The sequence below is a fragment of the Arvicanthis niloticus genome, chromosome 8 (assembly GCF_011762505.2).
Source record: "Arvicanthis niloticus isolate mArvNil1 chromosome 8, mArvNil1.pat.X, whole genome shotgun sequence".
NCBI lineage: Eukaryota > Metazoa > Chordata > Mammalia > Rodentia > Muridae > Arvicanthis > Arvicanthis niloticus.
Genome location: NC_047665.1, coordinates 83,565,063 through 83,592,655, shown reverse-complemented (window position 1 = coordinate 83,592,655; position 27,593 = coordinate 83,565,063).

Below are 27,593 nucleotides of genomic sequence, written 5' to 3'. Positions count from 1 at the left end.
CTTTTTCTGAAAGGTACTGAGCTCTTTGCAGATGTTTGCTAATGCATCAACAGCTGGAACACTACGCAACACGCTCTGTCAGTCATTAGCAGACATTACCTAACTGATAAGGCTGTCCCTCTGTATAGCCCCGTTCCCAGTCCTGTGTGACACACAATCACATTCTATTCCCTTTCCCTGTGGCGTCAACAGTTTTTGGCTTGGCTCTTGGAAGGGAACTTTTCTACCCCAAGATAAGTTGAAATCTGGGGACAGAACCATTCCCAAAGGATACTCACAGCCACATTCTCCCACCGGCTCCATCTTCCTGTCCATGGTGTGTTCTGTTCTGACAGTGAGGCTCCACCACAGGCCTCTCTGATGCTGATGGTGGTGCAGCTGCAGCTTCTCACCAGCTCCCTGTGACAACGGGAAGCAGATTGGAGGCACCAGGCATTCGGTGTCAATGGATGTGTACACATGAACTCCAAGGCTGGGACCGTTTTTCCCTCTCTTCCTCTGTGGCTCCCCCTACACAGTTTTACAGCAACATTGAAAATGTCCATCTGGTTTTTGCTGGCAATAAGCATCTCATGATAGCATTTCACTGACAGCACTTGGAGGCAGCCTATGAATCCAAGGAGCAGCGGAGTTACCCTGGACACTCGTGGCCAGCTCTGGCAAAAGCTTAGAGAAGCTGAATAGAACTGATTTCAGGGAGACTTACAGCAGCTAGTGTCTGTTGCAACTGGCTCCAAGTGGCTGCTGAAGGGGCTTTGTTTCAGTGTTGTTTCCTAACCCCTGAGATTAAGGGAAGGACACAGCAGGAACAAGAACAGGTTTTATTTTAGTTGAACAAAAACTTCACCTGTGCTATCTATGTTTTGAACATAAGACCTGAAGAAGGTCTTTCATAGGTGTAAGCTTTATTTTGTCTACCTTTTTTCTCTATAGACATGAGGGATTTAAAGTCCACACCCTGGGTTATATGTTTGGATGGCCCCTGATTTTCCATTTGGAAGACACTAATTTCTGTCCCTCATTAAGACCTGTATATTTAAGCACAGATGTCTGAGATACAAAGCCATACCGAGTGCCCAGTATTTTAAAAACCTGCATGAGAGGCAAGACTCAGGGTTATCTACCCAGCCCTGGACTTTCTTCAGGAGCCAGAAGCCACAGGAGGGGAAGTGAGGATGTAGCTGGGTGCCAGAATCTTGATCCAAGTCCTACTCATTTGTGACAGAAGCACACCATTTGTGGGTCTGCGGGGAGACAGAGAACATGGGCTTGCTCTCAGCTCAAGAAGCCATGAAGGTGAGTTCACCCTCTAGCCCTGCTCAGGTCTTATCATCTTTACTGACTCTCCTGAGACTTCAAAAAAATTCCCCATGAAGATTGGATTTCTGCTAGAAGGTTTCTGCTAAAATAGTCCTCTATGGAAAGATGTAGATAGATCTAGACTAGACATCACACCCTCTGACTTACAGACGGTAGCTCTGATTGTTGGACAGGACCAGCACTTGCTCCACAGTTGCTCCACAGGTGAATTCCTAAGTCACCCCCACTGGTGGCCAAAGGGTGCTTTCTTAGTTAGGGTTTCTATTGCTGTGATGAAAAACCACGACCAAAAAACAAGCTGTGGGGGAAAGGATTCTTTTGGTGTCTCTTGCCCTAAAGAGACATCACCACCACAGCAACTTTTATAAAGAAAAAGATTTAATTGGGGCTGGCTTAAAATTCAGAGGTTTAGTCCATTATCGTCAGAGTGGGAAACATGGCACATGAAGGGAGACATGGTGCAGAGCAGGAATCTGAAAGTTCTACAGCCAGGCAGCAGGAAAAGACTGAGACACTGGGCCTGCCTTGAACATACGAAACCTCAAAGCCCCAACCCCTGTGACATACTTCCTCCAACAAGACCACATCTCTAATAATGCCACTCCCTGTGAGTCTATGGGTGCTATTTTTATTCAAATGACCACAGTCAGCTTACACTTCCACATCACTATTTATCAACAAAGGAAGCCAAGACAGGAACTCAAGCAGGACAGGAACCTGGAGCCAGAAGTTGATGCAGAAGCCATGGCGGAAGCTTCTCGTGCTTACTGGCTTGTTCCTTATGGCTTGTTCAGCCTGTTTCTTATAGAAGCCAGAACCACCAGCCCAGAGATGGTACAACCCACAAAGAGCTGGGCCCTCCTTGATCAATCACTGATTAAGAAAATGCCTTATTGCCTGGTCTTATAAGGACATTTTCTAATTGAGGGTTTCTTCCTCTCAGATGACTCTAACTTGTGTCAAGTTGACATAAAATTAGCTAGCACAAGTATCTCCCCCCAACCCCCAGTGCACTGCATGGTGACAGGGGAGGCATGGAAGGACCCACCCTGTCTTAGCTATTCTATCTCCCACCCCCTCTGGTCTTGGACAAACATGAACTCTCTCTAGATCATTGACTTTCTCTAATAATTAAAGCTTCTTTTCAACTTTGAGCTGGTGGGATTCTCTGGACACGGCCTGTTTTGAAGGCTTCCCACCCCTACCATTGTTCAACCCCAGCTATATCAAAGCAGAACACACAGAGCCTCCTTCTCCTCTTTAAGAATTTCACATCTGGGGTCAGGGTGGGGGTGGGGGTGGGAAGAGAACACCCTGAAGTTCCACTTGCAGTCACCTGGGCAAAGGAGCAAAGTTGCTGGACTCTTTTGTGTCACAGGACCCAGTGGAGACTGAACTGAGCAAACCTCTATTTTCATATCTCAGTTTCTTCAAGAGAACATAGCCCTAGCTCCACAGAAAATAAACACACACAGCTAATCTCCCTCAGTGCTGAGACAGTTTGTTGAAATTGGTGAAATGATGCAGACCTCACTCCATGGTATGATAAGAGTTCTAAGTCCAGCTTTCTGGTTATGAAACAGAGTGGGTGACTGACTCCACAGCTTCTGATAATTTAAAATGAGTCCTCACTCTCTGACACACATACTTCCTACTGTGTGCTGTGCTCTACACGGGCAGAGCTCATTTGTTGATCACGTTTTGTACACACACACACACACACACACACACACACACTACTTCCTTCTTTGGGGACCTATAGCTCTAAAGAAAGATAAAATCCCACCCCACGTTTACGATCCCTCATTGGTCTTCAGTGACAACAGGAAAGAGAAAGCAAAGTTTTAATGAGTCATCCTATCAAGACTTAGACTGAAATAAAACAGCCTGTGGACCTTTCTGATGCATAAGGCTTCTTTCTTCAGATCAAAGGTTAGTAAGCTAGAGACGCACGCTAAGCCTTCCCTGCATCCATTCATTAGGTCAGTGGTAAGCCCTGTGTTTGCATTCATGTGTGAAATGGTTGCAACAATTAACGTTCCACAACAAACATCTGAACAATTATATGAAATTCTGTTTTCAGTCGTTCAGTGTCCACAAAGAAAGTTTTTTTTTTTTGTTGCCTTTTGTTTGTTTTTATTTTTATTTTTTGCTTTTGTTTTTGTTTTGAACACTGTCTCTGCTTCTTTACTGACTTCAGAACAGTGGCTGTCTTGGAAGGTTGAGCCTGCATCCAAACATAGTTACCATCTAAACTTTTACAGGAATCTTTTTTTTAACCCAATTTTCTCACATTTCACAGGTGGCCAGGGAATCTGGGAAAGAACTGGACTTTAGGCAGTGGCCTCCCTACAATTGAGGCCACGTGGTCAGACTCCTTCCTAATCCTTACCATGCACCTTGAAACCAGAACCCTCTAAGGGCTGTTGAAATGCCCATTAAGAAATATTGATTCTGAAGTGTGACTTTATGTTCTTGAAGATACATGGGATCATGACAGGATATGATATAATATCCTGTGCAAATGTAAATTGCATTTCAGAGTCCCTGTTGCTCTGGGAAGAAGGAGCTGGCTGTAAAAATTTAAGAATTAATGACATTCTGATGGTGGTGGTGGGAACACTCGGCTCTGGCCCACACCTGTTTTGTGGGAGCTGCTCCACGACAAGTGATTTACCACTGTTGCTCTGTTACTAACGATACCTTACAGGAGCAGGTTGCCTGCTTTACGGTCCAGCCTTTACTGTCGGGCAACAGTGTTTCTCAGGAAGGACACTTTCAGATTCAAGTTCTCACGTGTCATGGGAGCAGTACACCCGGTGAAAGGGCCAGGATTGTGCTCTGTGGTTAAAACGCTAAAGGATTATTCATTGAGGAACTTGAAGAAGTTTCAGAGAATATAGTGTTCTCCTGCCTCTACCCACACATCAGAGTGGAGGCAGACCCAGAACCGAACACAAGAGAGGTTGATTGCCTCTGTATAGAGTGAAGTGTGGAAACTCTACTGTGGCTTGTCAACAAATCCGGGGCCAAATTACTAGGAAGTACTGTTCACAGACATGACACCCAAATACTGATCCCAGGAGTCACTTCCCAAACCAGAGTAATTCTGAAGAAAACAAGACAAAACAGCAGCAGCAGCAGCAAAACAAACAAACAAACAAACAAACAATCACAAGGGTAGTCAGAGCACCCGAGCGAGCACCATCTCCTGTGAGGACCTTGGGCACCAGTGCCTAAGAAAAGAGCAGAGCACACACACCCAGGAAGGGACAAGGGATCCTGGGGCTCAGAATTTTTGTGAGTCACAGGGAAGTAAGAATGGGTCTATCGGGCTAAAGGCAGGGTACTCTCAGCCGCTCCCCTCATCTCAGCCATGTAAGAGGAAAGATGGAAGCCCTTCCCTGCATCTGAGCATCAGCTAACACAGCATGATAAAAGTCCACACTATACATACTTGGGCAAGGCCAGTGCTGTGTAAATGTCCTATAGGGTCATGTGCCACATGGCCCAACATGTGTAGGGATTTACCTTCGGCTGACCGCCTTCCTCCCACTCTTTGGGATGGGTTTTTTCTCTATTCCTAATATCTATTTCTATTTCTATATTTCTATTTTCATCATTTCTATCCATGAGCTCCTAGTCCAGCCCATGCCCTTGGACAAAAGAACTTGAAATTGTTTTCGAGACCCTGCATAGTGGCTCATGTCTTTGATCCCAGAACTCAAGAAGCTGAGTCAGGTGAACCTCTATGATTTTGAGGCCAGCCTGGTGTACATGATGAGTTTCAGTCTAGCTGTGGACTCCACAGTGAGACCCTGTCTTAAAAAATAAAAAATAAAAGTTTTTAAAGAGAAGACTTTTGTATTTCAACAGGTGCTTCTAGAACATTCTGCAGGAGCCTTAGATTTCACTTGCACTTACTACAATACACCTTAAAAACATGTCCTGCCCATCAGTGCCTCTCACATCTAACTTAATGTATATTCATACTGAAGAATCAGAAGGGGATTCCTGCTGTCAAGTGATATCTTCCCTAGCAAATACTGCAGGCTACATTTGAATTTACCTTTATTTCTCACAACATCCCCAAGAGGCAGCCACTACTATCTGTTTGGTAGATGAGAAAATGGAGATGTTAACTATTTTGTCCCAAACAAGCACAGGTCCAGGAGTCATGTCTATCCACATGGGGTATCTTTCCACTACCTTTCAGTAACTGGTTTCTTTAACACTGTAAAACAGGCCGAAGCAGCACGGGGGGTAAGCGTGAGAAATGCTATTCTAAAGGCCAATGGTGTTGAGCATTGACACATAAGAACCCGTGGACACCCTAGAAGACTCCAGAAGGACCTGCACTAACTGGTTTTCCATGGTGGGCCAGCCACAGCTCTTGAGCTAGGTAATGCATTCTTGAAGTTCAGATGTAAACCTGTAAAGTTTTGAGACCACTAGCAAAGTCATGACCTGGTGGAAAATTTGTAGGCCCCCTTACATTTTTATCCATCCTATTTGTGCTAGCCCGACCCAGGTGCTCCACAGGAGAACTTGCACAGTGGGCTGAACCACTGAACCCTGCTCAGAATCACACTTCACATGTCTCTCTCTCTCTCTCTCTCTCTCTCTCTCTCTCTCTCTCTCTCCTCTCTCTGATGTTAATGGCTCATTTCCCCATGGTTCTCTTTTCGCCTTGTAACCATGTGTCTGTCACCTCGGCTTGTTAATGGCTTTCAGGCACTCTATGGCACAACCCAGTGGTCCTGCTGTCTGCTCCACAGAGAGTTTCTCCAGGGAAGCCGCTCTCCTTGGCTAGGGGTTGCTGGGTTGCTTATAACTTGTGAGTTGAAGTATTAGTCACAGTTAGGCATTACCTGTTACTTTACAAACAACCTGAGAGCTTGGGTTCCAGCAAAGATAGGGTGTCCTGTGAGCCAAGTGGAGCCTGTCCCACTGAAGCATGGTGGGATGCCACCCGCAAGTGATGGTGATTTATCCCAAAGGCATCCTCAGTGACTCCTGGAAACTCTTGTCCTTTAGAGAAACAGGATGCTGTATTCTCTTACAAGAGAAACCCCCCCACCTGTCACAATCCCGTGAAGACAAGGTGTCCTGAACTCCTCGTGGCATCCTGGAGAAATACAGGCTGGTTGTCTCCAGGCTACAGTTTTTACAACGTGACTTTCTCACACTTTGGGGGCTTGGACCTGGCATTTTGAATCATCAATTCCACATGCTTACTGAAGAACACTGGAGGGCATAGGAAAGAGACATGGTGGCCACAGACCACTCCTTACCACCCGGCTTGTGCTAACATTCTATGTTAAAAGAAAGGCACAAGCACCCCACCCACACCCCTTGTAAGATTGGAGTCAATATAACTCCCATATGCTGCGAGCCTCAGCTAAAGCTACAGGAAGATTACCATCACTTAAACACCATCCACCCTGTCATTAGGGAAAAGCAGAATACAGTGGTATTGAAGAGTCAGGGAGAGGACTAGTCTCCAGGGGAAAGAGGAGAACAGTTGGTGGCTGAGGTGAGTAGGCCTCCCACCCTTAGAGACAAAGGAAAGGCCTTTCCATTTGTTAGTCACCTTGTCTATTTGCTGCAAACAAAACCAGTTCCCTGCTTTGTAACACAACATTTGAGAGTCCCACCCTCTCTTATTATCTGCTGCTTATTAACAACTGGCAGTGCAAACATGTCCTCTCTGATGCTCAGATGCACCCACAGCCCACAAACACAGCTGAGTGAAGAACAGGCATTCTCTCTTATGCAGAACTGACTTATTTCAGACTTCTGGAATGTTGGGCATTTGCACTTTTCAAAAGTGGGCCATGGCAGCATGCTGCTATGTGGAGTCCACCATCTGCATGACAGCTTCCACCACTCTGGTGATGCTAGATGAGGAGGAAGTTGGGTGTACAGCTCTGGAATATAACATAACCATCATCTGAATTAAGATGTGAAAGTAAAAAGGGGAGCTTCTCACCATAATATTGGGCTAACAAGTGTGAGTGGTTCTGTTCCTGAGACATGGTATATTCAGTCACTCCTGTCAGACTCCACTTAACCCTTGGCTGTCACACATCCACCATAGAAAAATAAATTGCTCAACCAGAAAAAGGTCTTCATTACTCATTGTCCCTAACTACTTTTAAAGAAGACACCATGGCTAGACAGTTTAAGAGATTTCACCTGATGCCTTACTGCTCAGCTCAGAAGCCAGATCTTCCATTCCCAGTTATGAGTTCTAGGCTCCTTCATATAACTCTAAGTTCGTGTAAGGGAGTGAGACAAAAGAAAAGGGTCCGTCACTATACACTCCAACTTTGTGCCACAACAAATATACAATGATTGCTGGTGACAGTTTGTGTCACTGACATCCTATGTGATTTTGAGTAAAGTATGAATCCCCTTGCATCCTGTTTCCTAATTTGGAAAACCGGAAGAGACAACTGGTCACTGACTGCTACTTTGTGGTATATGAATACCACGTGTTGGAGGAATGAGCTGTAAATACAAAGACAGGAAAAGCTTTGACTTGTGGGGAGGGTTGCTGCATACCTGCATATAAAGTAAGAGGCATTAGCACACTGCACAGCTAGACCAGCACTGAGGGACCAGCTACGGTACTATTGAGTCCCAAGAGTGGCAAAGAGCGTAAAGCAGCTAAAGCACGAATGACAATCATCAGTTGAGAAGAATGTGAGTGGAGACCTGAGAAGGGGGACACTGATGGTAAGGAGGAGACTCATCCAATACATTGATGAGTCCCCTTAATCAACTGATAAGGAAAAGAGAGACCAGGATTTCATTCCTAAACATGTTCAGGGAAATTTAACATGTTCTTACAATCCCCTCAAACTCCAATGTGTTGGCTTGACCAAGCTGGAAATACGAAAATCTTACTGAGTTGAAGTCACTAAGTTGCACTTAGTGTTTGCTACGGTTAGGACATGGCTTGAATGTGTCTCCCAAAAGTTCATGTGCTAGAAGGGCAGTCCTTCTTGTGGAAGAGTTTCGGTGATGCAAACTTTAATAAGTAGTGTCACTTGCTGTCCTCAGAAGGAATTAATTCTAATCTCCTGAATGAGCTAGTTATTGTGTGAGTGCTGTTATGAGTCCAGGCATCCCCTCAGCTTGGCCTCTTTCTCATTCGCCATTTCTTGTGTGCTTCTCCATTGAGTTGTGATGCATCCAGAAAGCCATCAGCAGAGGAGCAAAAGGAGTGGCTCAACCTTGAACTTCAGCCTCCAAAAGTGTGAGGTAATTAGAAGTGTTTCCTTTATAAACTACCAAGCTGCTGGGTATTTTGTTATGACAACAGAAAATATACTGAAGGTACTAGCTACAAGAACTGTGGTGACTTTATCAACTTAGCTCATCTGGCTTATGCTTGGTGACCTGATAATCAGCTGTAATGGGTCAAACATGATGAAATATTATTCAAATGCAGATAGAATTTGCTTCTCAAATTGGAGCTCTGGTTCCTACTTTCTGACTGATGAGATTCTAAGGAAGGCAAGCATCCTGTGGACTTTCTAAGAACTGTTATGGGTGAAGTTTGAGCAGCTTTCAGAGATGGCTTCTGAATCCCGGCATCTCAGAGATTTCAGCTAGGGGACTGTACTCGAGAAAGTTTAGTATAAAGGGCATTGTGGGGTTGATTCAGGTGCTTGATGCTGGTGACATTTCACAAGTTTCTCATGAAGACTGGTGGCGTGTTCATGTGAGAATCTGACACGGAGAGAAACAGGGTTTACAGGTAAGACAGACACTGATTGCAAATGCTCACACCTGGTTTCAATCATCAGTAGCGTCTGATATGCACAGTTGGAGGGTATGTGATCTTGGCCACAGAAACCACCCAGAAGCTGGCTGTTTGCCTTGCCGCTCAGGTGTCCTTCGTATGATCAAGGAAGAAGGCAACCTGTTTGCTGTGTGTTTCCTTTATCAAAATCCAAAACTCCAAAACACAGGAGCAGCATCTGAGCTACCTGGAACATTTATGAATGGAGTCAACTCCTCTGGGAAGTGAAACTCAACAATGCCCAGCATGAAATGTTTGACTCAACACGAAATCTTAACGCTCTCTCAGGCATCAGAGATGGGACCATTGCTAAACCTTTGCAAATTAAAGATCCAAGGAGTGTTTTTTTTTTTTTTTTCTTGTTAGGAGGGGCTTGGTCAGGAATAAACAGAACCGAAGGGTGTCTTGAGACCAGCATGCCCTGCTACTCAAGCTAGCCGTATGGGGAGAGGGAAGGGTACTCACATTAAGTAAATAAATATTTAAGAATGATTTTAACAGGTTTAAGGAATTCCTTGAAATTCTTCCACAGGAAAAGAGCAAAGAGCCCAATAACAGCACCTGGAATAAATGGAGTCCTCTTGTGGGAAAAACTCTTGTGTTGTGAAATGTGGAAGGTGAAAGGCCCAGTAAGTGAGCTTGGAAGGACAGGAACCCCCAGAGACCCACGCCAATGTGGCCAATGAATTAGGAATTATCATATTCATTCCCAGGGAAGATGATACAAAAATTCAGGAAAAAAAAAATCTCCTATGAGGTTTAGGACGTCTGAAGCAGGAAAAAGTAAAGCCTTTGAAGAGGCACAGGAGGGAAGTAAAGGAAGAGGTTGTCTCTTTACTAGGTGAAGGAGAAGGAATAGGAAATAAATACCGTCCACCCCCCTCCAAAGTGCAGGGTCTGGAAGGTTCATTTAGTGTGGAAATGGAATTCCACCCCAGGAGAAATAAGAATGACCTTCACTTGAAAACCGTCTTGCCCTTTTCAAACTACTTTGATGTGAATTTCTTTGAGCCACCTCAGGCCACCAGGAAGAGGTGAACCATTGCTACAGCAGGAGAGGCAGCGCTGGGACATTGCATCCTACCTGCTCCAGCCACAGGCCTTCATGTGCACAGTCTAAGGGTGGGCTACACAGGCCACCAAGACAGCTCAAAGACCTGCCCTGTGGGGAACACAGGAAACCTCAATAGGTTATGGAAGGAAACTTTGTAAATATAGTTCCTATGTCAGAAAGCTCCTGCCAAGGAGAAGACTATTGCTAAATTGCTTTGTAAGAACTTGGAAGCGATCTGAGATTGGCATAGTGTTTACTCATTCAACTCATCCATTCAACAAGTGCTTGGTACAAATAATACCAGAAGACACTGCTCTAAACATAGTGACAACTGAGCGTGTCATGAAGGAAACGGTAGGGCTAGCCTTCTCAAAGTTCTTGTGTCTGGCTTGTCAGTTGAGCTGGATTTGTCCCTGCAGTCTGCCTTGACTTCAAAAGCTTTCTAGTTTGTCTCACATACAGCCCTCAACAAATGGAGAAATACTATGTGAGGGCAAAGGGAGCAGATGCTGCCATGCCTTAGGCACTAAGAGTCCTGTCCCCTTGGACAGCTTATTCTCCACACTGTGGGGGACACTGGGCTCACGTATGGGGGCTGCTTTTCACCAGCATCCACCTGGACTTCCAGGATCACAGGAAGTGAGGCATAAGGCATCTGAGGTAAGAAAGCAAGCTAAGATGATTTCTCTGTGTGTGTGTGTGTGTGTGTGTGTGTGTGTGTGTGTACTGGTAGGGAGAGACAGAAGAACTCAGACTGGCTACTCTTGTAATGTCCATCACCTCCTTGACTCAAAGTCAAGGGACTCCTAAATCTTATCACTTACAAGGCCCTTGCTAACCCACCACACTGCTCCAAATCCCCATATACAAAGTGACTCTTTCACTTCACTTCTGACTTCATGGAATGAGGTAGGGAGAAGGGAGGGAGAGTACATTCAAGTCAGACCCATCACAAGGCCAACCCCCTCCCACCCCATGAGTCTGCCCACCACTCTCTCTAAAAAGCTTTTTGCATGAGCAATCCATACAAATTCAATTTGAGACTCTCAATAGAATGGCCACACAAACCCAAATGGACAGGCAGGTTAGGAAGTAAATGTATGGCTCAACTTTTGTCAACAACACTGCTTTCATAGCCAAGGGTGGAAAGCCAGAGGGAAGGTGGCCCCACATGCTTCACTGATGCTCTGACTGTATCCCCCAAATGGTAGCCATGTCCTGGAAGGAGATAAGCTTACTTGCAATGTGGAGACAGGAATGAATTTGTCACACTATGTCACCCTAAACACAGAGAGACATCCAAGAAGCACATCCCATGAGGACATCTGATCTATGTTCCACCTCATCTTAAAGGGCCCACACAGGGTTCTATTAAAAGTTAAGTCATTGATCTATGTTGACTTAGGTTCACAGTTGAGTACAGTCTTTGTTAGCGAGAGCTTGCTGTGTGCTGTGGGTTGCGGGCACAACTTCAGCTGATTCTCAGGACACCAGAACTTGTTCTCTCCTTTGCCTGATACATCCCAGAAAGCAGGAGAGAGGCTCTGGCACTTTCTATAGATCTTGGCTCTAAAACACCTCTTCAGAAAGTCCTCTCTGGGTAACCTTGCAGGGTCCAACACCCTACCCCGTCACCTTCTGTTCCTTTGCAGTTTCATCTTTATTCATTGCACTTCTTTTATATATGAGGGCAAACATCAGACTGAGACAGCATTAGCGTCTGAAAAAGAGAGATCGGTCAACTCAGAAGCCCAAAGGGAAAGATACAGGTATGAGAGGAATGAGGAGAATGGGAAGAGAGGGAAAAGGGAAGGAAAGAAGGAGGGGAGAGAAAGAGGACAGGAGAGAAGAGAGGGGAGGGAAGGAGAAGGGGGTACATCTTAGTGTGCTTGAGGACAGCTCTGGTCCACCCAGCTTGCCCTGGTTAGAGCTGCTTAAGAACAAATACTCAGAAGATGTTTGCACTCCTGTCTTTAATGCAAACAGTAGCTCACAACTTACAGAGGAATTCACTGTTCCCAGTTGACTCTAACATTATCTCCTGTTTGTGTTCTGTGTAGGACAGTTAGGTTAGCTTGTCAGATGGTTGGAGGTCAGTAAAAATGTGCACCAGCAGCCCTGGTTCCCCCGATGATGGGGGAAGCTCCGACTCCGGAAGTACAGCTTACCAACCTGTGTGGCCCTGAGCTTGCTCATCTGTCCCCCGAGCCACAGCCTTCTACCTTGTCGGTGGAATTGGTGAATTTCTCCTTCAGAGCTTGGTGTACAGCTAGCTCAAGATGTGCCTAGCATAGAGCCTGACTTGCTACTCAACACAGTCACAACCTACAGCCTGTTGCTAAGCAACCTTCCTATGGCAAAGTGAAAGCAAATTGCCTGGCTTCTCTGAGAAGTACTTTGAATAAAGAATCAAGGTTTTCTTACGTTCTGAAAGTTGAGGAAAATCTCTCCTTTCAAGTGTCCCCTGCATCAGCATCTCCCCTCCCGCCTGGGCCCATTCCTCTTCCTGCACAACCCACCATCCCCATCTTTGCTGGGCTTCAAGTTCTCCTTATACAACTGCAAACAGTCCCATCAGACTTCTCTACCAGCCCTTGACAATGACAAATGCTTATACACACTCAAGCTACAGGCAACCATACCTGGGCCTCTGCATGGGACTGTCATACAGGTTCTTTTTATTGTGAACTCCAGCACCCACTTTTAGTCACTCAATTTAGTCTTCCCTAAAGTAAAAGACAGGCAAGTTGGAGGTCATGCCAGGGCACAGCAATGCATTTGTTGTAACTGGGTTGGAAATTGATTTATGCACATGTATCTAACGGTGCACGTGAATATTCAGAGGTTCATGGCAGCTTTGAAATTTCATGTACTCAGTTCTGCTGGAGCATGACACATGTGCTTCTGAAATTCACCATGTTATTCAGGAACTCACAATAAAAACAGTGATCATGGGGAAGATATGTTTGGGACACAACACTCAAAACATCATGGATTTCTTTCCAGCTGCCTTCCTCTGTCTCAACTCCTCATGTCAGAAAAGAAAATTAGAAAAACACTTGTTTTGTCCAATGTGCCCATTGACAGGTGGAAAAGTTGAGGCTATAAAATACATTTTGGAGCTGAAAAGATGGCTCAGAAGCTAAAAGCATTAGCTGCTCTTCCAGAGAACCTGGGTTCAATTTCCAGCATCCATACAACAGTTCACAACCATCTGTAACTGTAGTTCCAAGAGATCCTCTTCTGGCCTCCAGAGCACACACATGTTACAGACAAAATACAGGCAAAATACACACATAAGAATAAATTTTAAAAGAAATACATTTTGGTTGTTTAAGACAATATTTCACTGTATAGCCCAGGATGACCTCAAATTATTATTTATGTAAGCCCTGACTGGCCTTGAATTTACGATCCTCCTCCCCCGTCTTCCCAAGTGCTCATACTATACAAGCATGTGCTACCACGCCTGGCTGTGAGGTCCTTTTCAAGTAATTAGAATAGCAGGTAGATTAAGTGGATGCTAGCTGGGAGCTGGGTGGGGAATTTAGTTAGAAAGTTTAATAGAAACTGACTTCCTCTAAACTTCACTGGTTTCATAACAGCCATGCAAATGTGAGAAACTGAGCATCATGGGAAAACATCCATAAGAGGCTTAAAGACAGCAGCACAAAGACAGAATGTCTATGGTACCTCCTACCGACCCCCACCCCTACCTCCACCCCTCCACACCAAACCCCCAAAATTCCATGTGTGGAAATTCCCATCCCAGTGTGACTGGACTAGAAAGTGTCACCTTTGGGCGGGGGGTGTGAGTGGGTCTGAAGTGGGGAGTCCCATTAGTGGACCAATGCCCTGTAAAGGAACTGTAGGAAGCTCTCCTGCTTTTACCTAAGCAGAAGGACACCTAGCAGACCCAGGAGCTGCAGGCTGGAGCCTTATAAGTCCTCGTCAGGGACTTCCAGCCTCCAGACACACTAGTCAGAAACCCATTTCTGCTTTTTATAAAGCAAGTGTTCTGAGCACACAGTGACTGTTAAGCAACAAGGGGCCTTCCCTAGTGAGAAAAGCCTCAGGCCTCTGCTAAACCACAAGTGGAAGCCCAGGGTGAAGGCCCTTAGCTTTAAACAGCTTTCTAATCTGCAGAGGTTTAGGGGTGTGAAAATAGGAAGAATGTGCAAGGATTTAGTCCCATTTTCTGACGTGAGTACTCCCAAGGAGAAGTCATGCCCATGCATACGCAGACTGTTCCCCATCGTCTGTCTGCTACTCCTCTTCATAAGGCCAGCACAGAGCAGCTGGAGGGAGGTTAAGAGGGGATTACTCTGCATTTTCACTATCAGGATACAATACCAATGTGAACGAAGACAGGGATTGGTGGAGGAGACATACAGAGAGGGGCCACTGTGTTGGACTTTTTGGTTTTTGCTTTTCTCTTTAAGAGAAGTTAGGCAACAGAACCCAAAGTTCTAAATAACAGGAGACAGGAAAGAGGGAGAGAGTGCTATACATTCATATGTACATACATACATACATACATTCATACATACACATGTGCATGCATGAGCGTACACACATACACACACACCCCTTGTCTCTCTTCCTGCCTTTGCCCTTCCCCTTAGGATGATATACAGTCAGAAAGCTCATGTGCTAGTTCTTCGATCTTGCACTTCGCAGCCTCCAGATGCACAGGATGATAAACAGGTAATTTGTAAGTCACCCGGTTACAGGTATTCTGTCATAGAAGCAGAAAATAGACTGACGCAGATCCTAAAGGAAAGAGCCTGAGCCAGACAGCACGCAGGTTAGTGCTCGGCGTTCAGAAGTAACACACACGGGAGTACAAGCTCACTGATACACAGTTGATAACCACATGCTTTCTCTCCAACTCTCTCCTCCTGCCCATGATTCTTGCTCTCCTTAGTGAGTAATAGTCCCTGGGTGCCCTACATGGCCAGGTATAAGTCAGAAGCACTGTCCATGTCTAGAGCCCCCAGTTCTGCTTTACTTCTTGTGGCAAAGCTTCAGGCTTCCCAAGGGAGGAGAGAACATTTCTAACCAGGAGCTTCCTCAGAGTGAACAGACTTGAGTGCTATGCTGACACCCTGCATTGGTTCTTTGTCCCTCAGGCCCCTGGATTGGTTCTCTGTCCCTCAGGCCCTTCCAGCCACACCTGCTCTGAGGATTACGTTCAAAGGCAGTTTGAGAGACTAAGGGGAGCTGAAAAGGGTCCTGCTGTGTTCTTATTTCTACCCAAGAGTCAATGGAAACTCGCTTCAACTGGCCTTAAGCGAAAAGTTCATCTTTGAAGTGGTCAGGTCCAGGGGTAAATGGCTCCAGAGAATAGACACATAAATGAGCCTTACCTGGAGCATTGCTATGCAGACCACAGAAGCGTTGTCTTAGCAACCCAGTTAGGATTGGCTGACAGGGCTGGCTGTGGTAATCTCCAACCTGAGAGAGGATGGTTGTGCATACTTTCTGAGGTGCACCATTTAGAATATAGATCACTAATCAATCACATTAAAATCAACAAGCTTCCTGCCATCTCTCCCTTTGGATGCCTGACAGAAAACCTCTTACTGCATGCCATTCACCATCAGACGGAAGTGCCCACCACGCATCTGTGTGTGGTGCCAGCAAATCTGAGTTCCAGATGAAGAGTCATCATCACTTGGCCATCCCTGTCCCCAAATAATTACATAAATGAAGGGAGGATGCAGGGCCAAAACTTAACTAAAAGGACTATCAACACCATCACATTTTAAAAATGTGTTTGGAGTCAAATCTCTTCTGTTCTCTCTGTCAGTCCTTTCCACACCCCTCAATCACCAGCCCAGTACTGCTCTTGTCTAAACAAGCCACAAAGGAATAGTCCTTCTCGGGATAATGCAGTAGGGACAATTTGATCAACGTCACTATTTACTGTTCAGCTCACGACAGGCTGTGGCTCTGAGCAGCATTCGGTAAATTGCCTCTCCTCTTCCATCACACTAATTGGAAATTAAATACAGCTTTTTAAGATATTTACACAAAACTTAAAAGTGATTAATTCCAGACCGTATTTTTAGGCTTGTACACAAAATATTTATAAATAGAGTGAATACGTCCTAAGTTATAATGGACTCAGAAAGTACAGTCTAGTTAAAGATTTCCCATTACTGAATAATGTAATTTAATTTAACACATTATTGAATAGTCATATGTATTAGGTGCTATTAATAAGAAGGAAACAAAATATGGCCCGCGATGCCACTCCAACTTTCCAATAAAGTAAACTGAATATCTATCTTAAATTAGAAGCGAAAAAATTATGCCAGGTATCAATGTTCAGCAATTTGGGAGAAGGTATTTTTGAGGACTTTGGAATTTTAAAATATTTCAATAACGTATATTAAATAAGTAAATAGTACTGTGGTTGATGTAAGCAGTTAGCTAATAATTATTACAGTTTCTCTGGTCACCTCTTCTAACAGTGCTACTGGAGCTTAACTTCTGATGGCTCTCTCACCTTCGGAGAGTTAGTGCCTCAAACTCATGTCTGTTCAAAAAACTTTTTCCCTGGGACTCATTAGTGGGTTCTTCTTAGCACTTCCTTCCCACTAAGAGTCCCACATACAGTAGCTAAGTAACTCTGTGGTGGGCTGGAGAGCAGAAATATTTCCACATCCCTAGCCTACCGTCAGGAAATCATTGGTCATTTAGGACATTCTATAATTAGACCCCAGTGAAAAAATAACACAATTCCAAGTTGCTAAGTAAAATACACACCATCCCAGTGTACCCAGAGGCCCAACAATGTTTTGAAAAGCATGTCTGAAAGCTCTAGACTATAGGTCTTTCAGATCTATGTTGACCATTGAATAGCTTGAATCTTCCCTCACCCCTGGGGCTGCTGCACACATCCACTGACAGAGCAAGCAGGGCTGGTGACATATGTCCTCTTGTGTGTCAGCACATTGGCCCATTCTTTTCATCTTGGCCAAACAGCATTCACAGTGCAGAATGAGGTTAGCCTGCATGAGGCCCTGTCCTGTTTCTCCTTTTTCCATTTGAAAGTAAAGACTAATGCAAATCTATGTTCTCCAAATGTTGCCCAGGATAACCCTAGATGTGTGATCCCACTGCCTCAGGCTGCAGAGGTTTGGAATTAAAAGCAAGTGAGACCATTCCTGGGTCATAAAAATAGCAAGTTAAACTGGGAAACAATCTAGAGGACCTTGCAAGTCAGATACATCTTTACAATCCTAGTAAAGAAATTAATAGAAGGAGATGAATATCCACCACAAGAGACACTGGCCATCCTGTTCAACAGGAAGAACCAAATGGATGGATGTAAAAGCACTGAGGAAAAGGTTACATCAGAAAAACTTCTTGTTTCACATTAGTGTCTCTCCTCATTTTAAAACGGAGGAAGACAATTCCAGAAAATAGGAATCCTTGTTGACATCCTTTAACATGAACAGAAATGAAGCCCCAGGGAAGAGTAATTATTAGTTAACACATAGTGAGTTTCCCCAGTGTTGAGTTGTGGGAGACTCAAGCGGTCCATATATGATCTCATTTCCTGCCTTACAAACAAGGAGACCGAGGCACAGTGGCCAAATAATCTCATTCTAGGGCACTTGAAATGTAAATAATGGATTGAAAGTGATGGTCATCTCTGGAACCAACACATGAAGCCAGGCTGCAGGTGTTCTCTGTACCGCTTCCCAGGACAACCATCCTTATCCTAGAGTGCCCAGAGAGATGGTGGGGCTGGCCTCGATAGCCTCACAGTGAGAGGCACCAATGAAACTCACGGATTCTAGCTTCTGGAACTGGTTCTTCAGAGAATTTTAAAAAAAACAAAAAGCAAAGACTTAAAAATACTTGAATTGTTGCTCTCTGGCTAAATTCTTGTTTGGGAAGAATATGGCGTTTGTTTGTTTGTTTGTTTGTTTGTTTGTTTGTTTTTATCGTCTAACATAGTTTGTGGATGTGCACTTAAAGTAGTGCTTGAAAAGAAAAATAACACAAGCTTCTTATTGACGACCGGGCTGTCCATTGCATAGTACTATTGAGTTTTGCCAAAGAGGAGGCATAGTAATAATTCAAGACTAACAAAGGGAACTGTAGGAAGGAAAGTTTCAAAATGCATCAAGTATTTAGTTAAGTCCCAAAGTGCTGAAGGGAAGAGTCTAAAATAAGATTTTAAACAGCCTTGTATTTTGCTGGATTTGACAAAGCAGCACTTAGCAAAAATACTGTCATTCCCCAGCTCCTCATTACTGCATACCAGGGGTGTGTGTGTGTGTGTGTGTGTGTGTGTGTTGCTAGGAAGGTAAAGGAAAGAAGCCAGTTTCTTTCCTTCAGCAGCCTGCAAGGTCCCAAAGCCAAGGCTCAGTGCTGTTAGCTATCATGCAAAACAAATACAAAGTTAAAAACAAAAATTAATCCCATAAGCTTAACAGTTTACAAAAACACATCACTGCTTCATGGCTATCGTTAAGTCAAAAGTCCAGGTGGGATTTAGTACAGGAGTGCCGGGACACTGATAGAACCACAGGGAGGGGCTCTCGAATGAAAGCTGCTGCTGGGTTTTGGGACCTAGGAAGAAGTGGGAGAGAAAGAGAATGCAGAAGGCTCCTGCCCAGTGATGCGGTGACATAGAAGACAGTTCTGTGCACTGACATTTCTGGGCTAAAAGTATGACATTTCATACTGACCCATGTATGACCAGGCCAGCCTAGTCAGTCAACAGGTTCTCCAGCACAGAAGTGAAAATTAAAAAGAAAAAAGACGATTAGACAGCATTGCAGCGTGACTCCAGCCAGTTCTGAGACTGAAGGAAGCTTTATTTTTTTTCCCAATTTGCTTTTAGACCATTTTAATTACATGCAAGTTTTTAGGTCAGTTCTAGGTTGAGGAACTAGCAATACAATAAATGCAAATAGTCAAGGAACAAGCAAGGCCATAAGCAAAGTCCCGTGAACACACCCGTGATCTATCACAGTTTCTAAGGGCTATCAGGTTGACCAAAATATCTGAGCCTACTTTCCCACCCTAGCCCACAGTCTTATTCATGCCCGAGGCCCACTTCTTTGTTCTAGCCTAAGATTTAAATTCCTGACTGAAATTACTTCTCTGTTTTAGCCTAAAGTTAGATTCCTGCCTGAACTTACTTCCTTATCCTTGGTCAATGTCAGACTCCTGTCAAGTGGCCCCAAAAGGTCTTCATGCATGTATTTGCTCCTTCGAGCCACTTCCTTCCTGGCTCCTAGAGGCTTTTTATGGGATGACAACAATCTCACTCTCCCTAAAACTTATCCAACTGGCTAGGGGATTTAAAGTTAAGGGGAAGCTAGCCTTATCTACATCCCTGAAACACACACACACACAGAGAGAGAGAGAGAGAGAGAGAGAGAGAGAGAGAGAGAGAGAGAGAGAGAGAGAATCCACTAGAGTAGTTGAGGTACCCTCAGTAAGTTATGTGAAGGCTGTAATTAGTTTGCTTCAAACCTGCAATGATTGCCTACTTATCATTTGAAAAGCAAGAAAGCTTTGTCCCACCCCACTCAGGTTTAATAAGAATAAGCCAGAGGCTTATAAGGCAACAAGGCTAAGCACTGGTGAAAGTCTCACAGTAACAATAGAAAGAATGAAAAGAGTTGACCCCCAGGTTCTGAGGGACTCCCTTACTATAAGATGATGTAATGTTTGCGTATGCCTTACAAACCTCTTCCACACACTTTAAATCTTCTCTAGATTATTCATAATACTGAATACAACGAGAGTATTATGTGAACAGTTATGCTGCCACAGTCTTTAGGGCAATATGGTGGCAGAAAGTTTTGTACATACTTAGTATGACATGATTTGTTTTCTAACAAAAGTTTTCCTTTAAAATAAGAGGTTAATTGCATCCCTGGTAAAGAACCCTCTGGTTCAGGGAGCTGACTGTATTATCATCTGCAATGTAGCAAAAGACAAGGGAGGGCTTTGGAAATCAGAGGATGGGTCCAGACTAACAGCTCTAAGTGACTGCCTTTACTCACGACTGAAAAAGATAGACAGGCTAAGAAGATTCAAGCTAAGTTTTCTCTCCAGCATTGGTATGTAAGTCTTACAGATCAAGTACAAAGTTCCTGACTATATAAGGATAATTTCCTCATCTTTTAAGTGAGAACAGAACTCTGAATTAGGTTTTATGGTACCCAATCTACTTTGTAGTCTCTCTATTCTTTCTTGTGCTGGTTTGTCGATCCTCTGTCCATCTGATTGTATAGAGTAAGCAGGATGGATGTGTATCAGTGTATTCTGGCTACAAGGTAGCCCATTTCTGAGCATTCACTCCCATAAATGACCACATACACCCTTCGACCACCCCTTCCAGCTGTAGGCTTTCAAAGGTGGAGATCTGCCCAACTCACCATGGCAATCTCAGGGGATGGCACAGAAGAGACCTCAGGTGAGAACCTAGATGATGGTCATATAACTAGGTAACTGAATAGACAAGCAAACCCAAGAAAGAAAGGATAAAGAAATGAAGGGATGTAGCAAAGCCCAACTTGAGCAAAACTACCTTCAGCTTCTTAAGATATTAATTCTTAATATCTGGCACCTACAACTATGAGACAAATGTCAGAAGAAATTATTTCTTCCATATTTAGTTTAAGCTACATACTTCCAGGGTATGTTTTAAAGCGATAGCAGATGAAAGGTATTTGTTTTATTTAATATTTAGTCAAAAAGCTTCCCAGCCCACAGCAAATGTTGAAAAACAGACTTTATTCCTGCAATGTGGAATTCTTCATGTGGGCCCTTGCATACTCCATCCCAGAATGGACATGTAGAAGCCTGAGAAAACACATTTCAAAAGGAAATAGGGTCTTATCAAGTCCCTGTAGAAATATAAATAAATTAATAAATTAAGTCAAGCCAAGTCTGCAAAACGCCTTTCTCCATACCATGGCTCCGAGCTTCTCAACTTTATCTGCATTCTTGAAGTTTCACAAGAGCCACTAGTAAGCTGGCTCCCAACAGTCCAATTCTTGATAGCTATATGGCAAATAGTAACCACTTCTGGTCTGTACCCTGGATGGAAGACATGCAGTTCCAGCCACAAATGAAGATACCATTTCCCTATCCTGTTTTATGGAGCCATGACCTAATCCAGTTTCAACTCATGTCTCCAAAATGCATCCTTCAGAGGCCAAAGAAGGCAGACAAGGAAGCAGGGGACGTAACTGGTGAGAAAAGAGGCTTTGTTGAGAAGTCCCTTTGGGTGGGAACATCTGCCAAATTGACCCTGTGAAGATGAGGACAAGGCCAAGGCGAAATCTAGACGGAAACAACTGATTTGAAACTTTTTCCAGTATTCTCAATCCTTAGAGGAAGCTGTCTCCAGATGAGGCCTTTCATCAGCTTCCTACTGGGAGACCACAAAGCGCCCCGGCCGGCCACTTGCTCTGTCCAGACCATCCAGCACAAACAGCTTCGAAGGCAACCAACTCCCAATCACCCAGAAGCAGTCAGCTTCTAAGCTAGCTCAGTAAGCTTTCCCTGCCCCTCCCATCACCTGCCCTTCCCCCAGAGGAGACGCTGAGTGACTCAGCCTGGCTGCTTTTCTGTTGGCATCTATCTGTAGGAGTCTAAGAATCTCCGTGTCAGGAGAAACCACATCCTGCATCTATTCCAAGCCTTTTATTTTACAGATGAGAAAAACTAGACACTGGTAGGGGAAGTTCTTAGCTGAATGAACCTCAAGTATAATGGATCTCCAGCACTTGGTTCTGCTCTCGATACTGAGACCCTGCTTAAAGCATAATTATAGTAACAATAGTTGAAATCAATAGTAAGTGTCAGTTTGGGGTTTTGTGCCCCCTTATTTCATGTCTTCATCCTTCAGAGTCGCCTCGTTCCCTACATATCAAACCTAAACATGGTGGATGGGAAGGGAAAAGCCCCGATTTGAAAGTTAGATTTACCCAGTAAGCAGTGGCTGCCACAAAGCTGCAGAGAAGAACACAATTGTCACAGTTCATTAGTGATGAAGTTCTCGGACAAAGGGATGAAGAAGTGACTGTGGCCACTCTAGGACTGAACTTGGAAGCCACTACATCCTGACTTTCCTATTCAGCCTCCATTCCCCAAACAAGACTGCTTTGCCAGAGTCAGAGCCGTTCAGTGACCCTTGCGTATGGCTTTTTTCTCTGACCAGTTTTCTTAGTTCTCTCTGGAATGCCATTCGGGATTCTCTCTACCTGTCCAATCAGGTCACAATACCAAGTCTCTGCCTAACCTTCCTGAGCCCCACAGTCCTCACAGACAGCAGCCATGCTGCAGTAGGACAAAGAGTTCACCACTGCAGTACAAGGTCTTACTCCATGCCACAGGGACTTCCTCTGTCCTAGACTTTTCTCCCAGCCTGGAAAGGCTTCATGCTGTGCCCACAAGAACATCCAGGAAGCAGGAAGTCAGTGAGCTGCGCAGACTCCATGCTGGTTTACCTAACCCCATGGTACACCACACAGCTTTCCCAAAGGAGTATTTCTGAACTGAAAAGATCTGGAGAAATGGAAACTAAGAACAGACCTTGCAGGGCTGATTTACATTTTCCAGAAAAAAGAAGAATTTCTGAGACTAAGGCTTAAAACCATTTGCTAAGGTGTGTGTTTAGCAATGTGGCTTCATTGGTTTTTGTTTTGAAAAGCTGGACAAAATTTCAGAAACACTTTTGGAATCAAGGAAAGCTTCCTAATGTGCCAGAGCTGTCCAAACTCACAAAGCACAGCAGCCCAAACCATCTATCCACCCACCTAGTCATCTATCTCTCTCATCTCTATCAACTCTCTATCTCTCTCACTCTCTCTACACACACACACACACACACACACACTCACACACATACACACACACATACACACACACACATACACACATACACACACACTCACACACATACATACACATACACACATACACACACACATACATACACATACAGACATATACACACACATGCACATATATACACACACATATACACATACACATACATACACATATACACACACTCACACATACATACACACACACTCACATATACACACACATACATACACATACAGACATATACACACATACCCACACATACACATATATACACACACATACACACATACACATACATACACATACACACACACTCACACACACACACTCACACACATACACACACACATAAACACACACACATACACTCACACACACATACATACACATACACACACATACACACACACATATATACACATACACACATATACACACACACACATACACATATATACACACACACATACACATATATACACACACATACACACACACATATATACACATACACACATATACACACATACACACACATACACATATATACACACACATACACATACATACACATACACACACACACACACACACTCACACTCACACATACACACATACACACATATACACACACATATGTATATAATATACATGTATATACGAGGGAGGGTAAGAATGGGAGAAAGGTACTTCCTCTCATTTCTAAAATGGGAACATCAAATGCCTGGGCCAGGTGTGAGATCAGAAGATGACAGAAGAGATCCATAGAACATGGCCTTATTCTCATTTTGTCCTGGGCAGATAAAATGGTCCCAGGACCTGGCCTTTGGATGCAGGGAATTCCCAGAGGAAGGAGTCTGATCACAAGGTTCCCAGTATTTCTCAGGCTGCTTGTCTCCTTCCTGGAGGACCCCTGAGTGTCTAGATGTCTGGAGCCTTGCTCACTGGTCCTGTCAAGTCTGGCTGGAGTCTGGGAGCCAGTGTGGCACTGTTTGTGGAGCCAAAGTGCAGATTAAGTCATGTTTTAGAGGTGACCTCTGTGCACCCCTCCCCTTCAGGCCTCCCTCCCCAGCAGATCCTACCTACATGCTTCTGCCTTTAGTGAACCCACCCCTAGCCCTCAAGACCTAACAGGGCCTCATATACTCAACAGTAACCCCCACCCCCATCCATCCCATGTCACTTTCTTCTCAAATGGACCTGGTCTTTGTTGTTCTAATTAGATTATCTCTGCCTTGGGGACCTAAAGGACAGTCCCTAGCAGCCTTGGCTGGAAAGGCAGGTCACATAATCCCTGTTATCAAGAGCCTTGTCATTTAGCATGTAGATCAACTAATTCTTTCGATACCAGGGGAGCAATTGTATATCTTAATATTGATTTTTTTTCCTGAGATACAATCGCCCTCATTCCTGAATCAGACTCACTTACTGCAGCTAAAAGGCTCCGCTGACTATATAATGAAGCCACCCCTCCCCCATCACACTTGCCACTTGGATTTAATGGTACAAAGCCCGACAAGCCCTTTGTGTTTTTCCACTTGGTCTAATTTCAGAATAAGCTCCCAGTTGACAAGAAACAGGAAAACAGTGGTGGCTATTTTAGAAGCAAGTGCATGAAGTGCATGTCTTGGAGATGGACTCCCTACCACCCACCAAACCTGCCCCCCCAACCCCCACGCACCCCCAGGTTACAGAATGTAGAGTGGAATCTGGACTCCTGATGGAATGAGACCAGCTTACGAGTTTTGTGAATTTTGTGATAAACGAGTAGCTTGGGCTTTCAAATCAGGCCAGGGCCATTTTGTTATCAAATATGCATAATGGAAGTGGGAGGCAGAAGAGTAAACATTGAATATGACAATAAGAATAAAAAGGGGGTGAGATTCAAAGAAAAAATGCATTGAGTTTTAGGCCAAGCAGAAGTGTTGGTTCTGGACGATGTAGGCAGGGGCAGCAGAGGACCTAATAAGCTCCCATTCTCCCCGCATTGCTTTGTGGTACCCAACGTAACAATGTCTACTCTTTTCTGAGCATCTGCCTATGTTTGACACTAAAGAAGAGTGTGTTTTCAGTCCTTTGCATGCATTTGCTCTTCAGGCACTAAGAGGAATGTTTTGTTCATGATTCCCCACGTGACAGACAAAACCACAAGGACCCAGAGAGACTATATGTATGTATTTCAGTGTGCCTGTATGCATTCTGGGATGATTGAGCATTTCCCAGTGTCTAGGTGCCCAAGATAGAGAAGAATGTAGAGTTCAGGGCAGGAAAGTCAATAAATGCTACTCACCTCCTAGGGCAGTTCAGCCTCCCAGAAAGGGTATGTGGATGCAATGGGAACACTGAGTGAGGATCTGAAAGTCAGTACAGGTTCTGCCTCTACAAGAGTCCTAAGTGGATAGATGTATATGAGAAAAGAACTAAGTTAAAGGAAATTTCCATTAAAAATCTGTTCCATATAAAACCGGAAGAAACGACTCCTACCCTGTTCAGTATTCATGTGAAATCTTCTATGTCATAGGCTCTAGATAGAAACTGAAGCTTTACTGCTTTGCAGAGTCAAGTCCAACAGTCTTCTACCAGAAGGACAGATAACCTGAACTTCAGAGTGCCCACTAGGCTAGTTAGTACTTGTTGGGAGAATACTAATTAGCATACGCCTGTTGTAGTTGTTCTTTATATTCAATAAGGGAAGAGTAACATGGACTCTATCATTTCATTATTATTCAGTGTGTGGTTGAGCAAACTTCTATGTTTCTGTCCCAGATTCTCTAAGCTGCATGGTTTGCTAACTTCTCTGTCATGCAATTGGACAAGGAATTAGTTCAGTGTCTAGCAGAGAGGAAGTGCTTAAGACATGTTAGGTAAAAAGAAGAGATGTACCAACGGATGCTTTACACATACACTTTACCATGTGATGGTGAATCTTTATTAAAATCTCAACTAGAAAATTGATGAGATATACCTCTGAGTATATTTTCAGGGGAGATAAACTGAGGAAGGAAGGTCTGAATGTTGGGGGGACAGCATCCTAAGGGCGGGGGTCCTAGACAGAATAAACTGGGACTAAAGCAGAAAGCCAGCTTTGCACCAGCATCGCCTCAGTCCACCATGAAGAAATTCTCTTGTCATATTCTCTCCATGTATATCCAACACAGCAGCTATGGACAGATACCCTAATTTTAAATATTTCTCTCTCATTGCTTTTGCTAATTATTTAGTCACAGAAGCAAAAACATAACAAAAAAAGGAAATCGTACCTTGACATATTCTACTTTACTGGAATAGTTCTGACTATTCCAGTTCAAAACAAAACTAAACAACAACAAAACCTTCAGTATCTGAGTTCTTGCTGCTACTCTCCTCTCTCATGGTATTTTTTAAGACTTTCTCGTACCATAATAATTCCCTTAAAGATCTCTGGACACAGTCACGTTCTGAGGCACCAAGGGAATAGGTCTTTAAAATGTAAAGGCAGGGAGAACACACAATTCAGCCACCAACATCTGGGTTCATCAAAGCTGTTCAAATCGTACAGTGATTTGGAGAAGCCAATTTTAAAAGCCATCATGCTTCTGTCTTATTTGGCATAAATCTTACTCACAAAATTCTACTTGTTATCACATGGGAATGCTGAGCCTGGCATGGTGACACATACCTGTAATCACAGCACTCCAGAGGGTAAGGCAGAATGATTCCTATGAGCGCAACTAAGCGTGGGTTATGTAATGACTTCTGGGTCAGCCTAGGCTACAGTGTAACAGTGTGAGGACCAGTTTGGAAAAAAAAAAAAAAAAAAAAAACTAAACAGAACAGAAACAGCACTCCACAGTAGCCAGGTAAGCAGATAGGCTAACTACGGATCTCTAACTATCCCTCTTTTTCTTTAAATCCCCTAATGTCACTCTCAGTTCTGTAGCAGATAACCTGCTGACTGTCCTCCCTTCTTGTTCCTGTCTCCAGCAGATCACACATGTTTTGCTCCTCCAAACTTATCCAGCTGTCCCAGACCCCAACTCCAGCAGGCATTCCCTGGGAATCTGCCAGACAAGCTCGTCAGAGAAGCAAGAAGACTAGCAAAGCAGGTAGGCAAGCTTCAGATTTCTCTGTCATGGCCTCCAGATCCAGTCCCTCAGTTTCATCCCCAGCTCTATGGCAGGCTGCCTGTTGTGACTCTGGTCTTATTCCCAGGGGACTAAACATATCCTGGTGGAACACCCTGTGTTCCCTCCTAATGAACACCCTCAGCCATCCCTCTTCTAGCCCATCCCATTTCTAAGTGTTACCCCCTAATACCTATAAACATTTTCTACCTGGAATACCCACTTCACCTCCTCATTTCCCCCCATATCCACCCGAAAAGGCCACGTCTGTCAGGAACCCAGAAGAATTTCTTACCAATCAACAAACAGCTATCATACCATCTTAAGGACTAGAAAGGCCACTAGAAACCAAGGAACAAGACACTTATCCAACAAAGGCAAGATAAGTACCTAGAATGACAATCATACCAAGCCCAGATGGCTA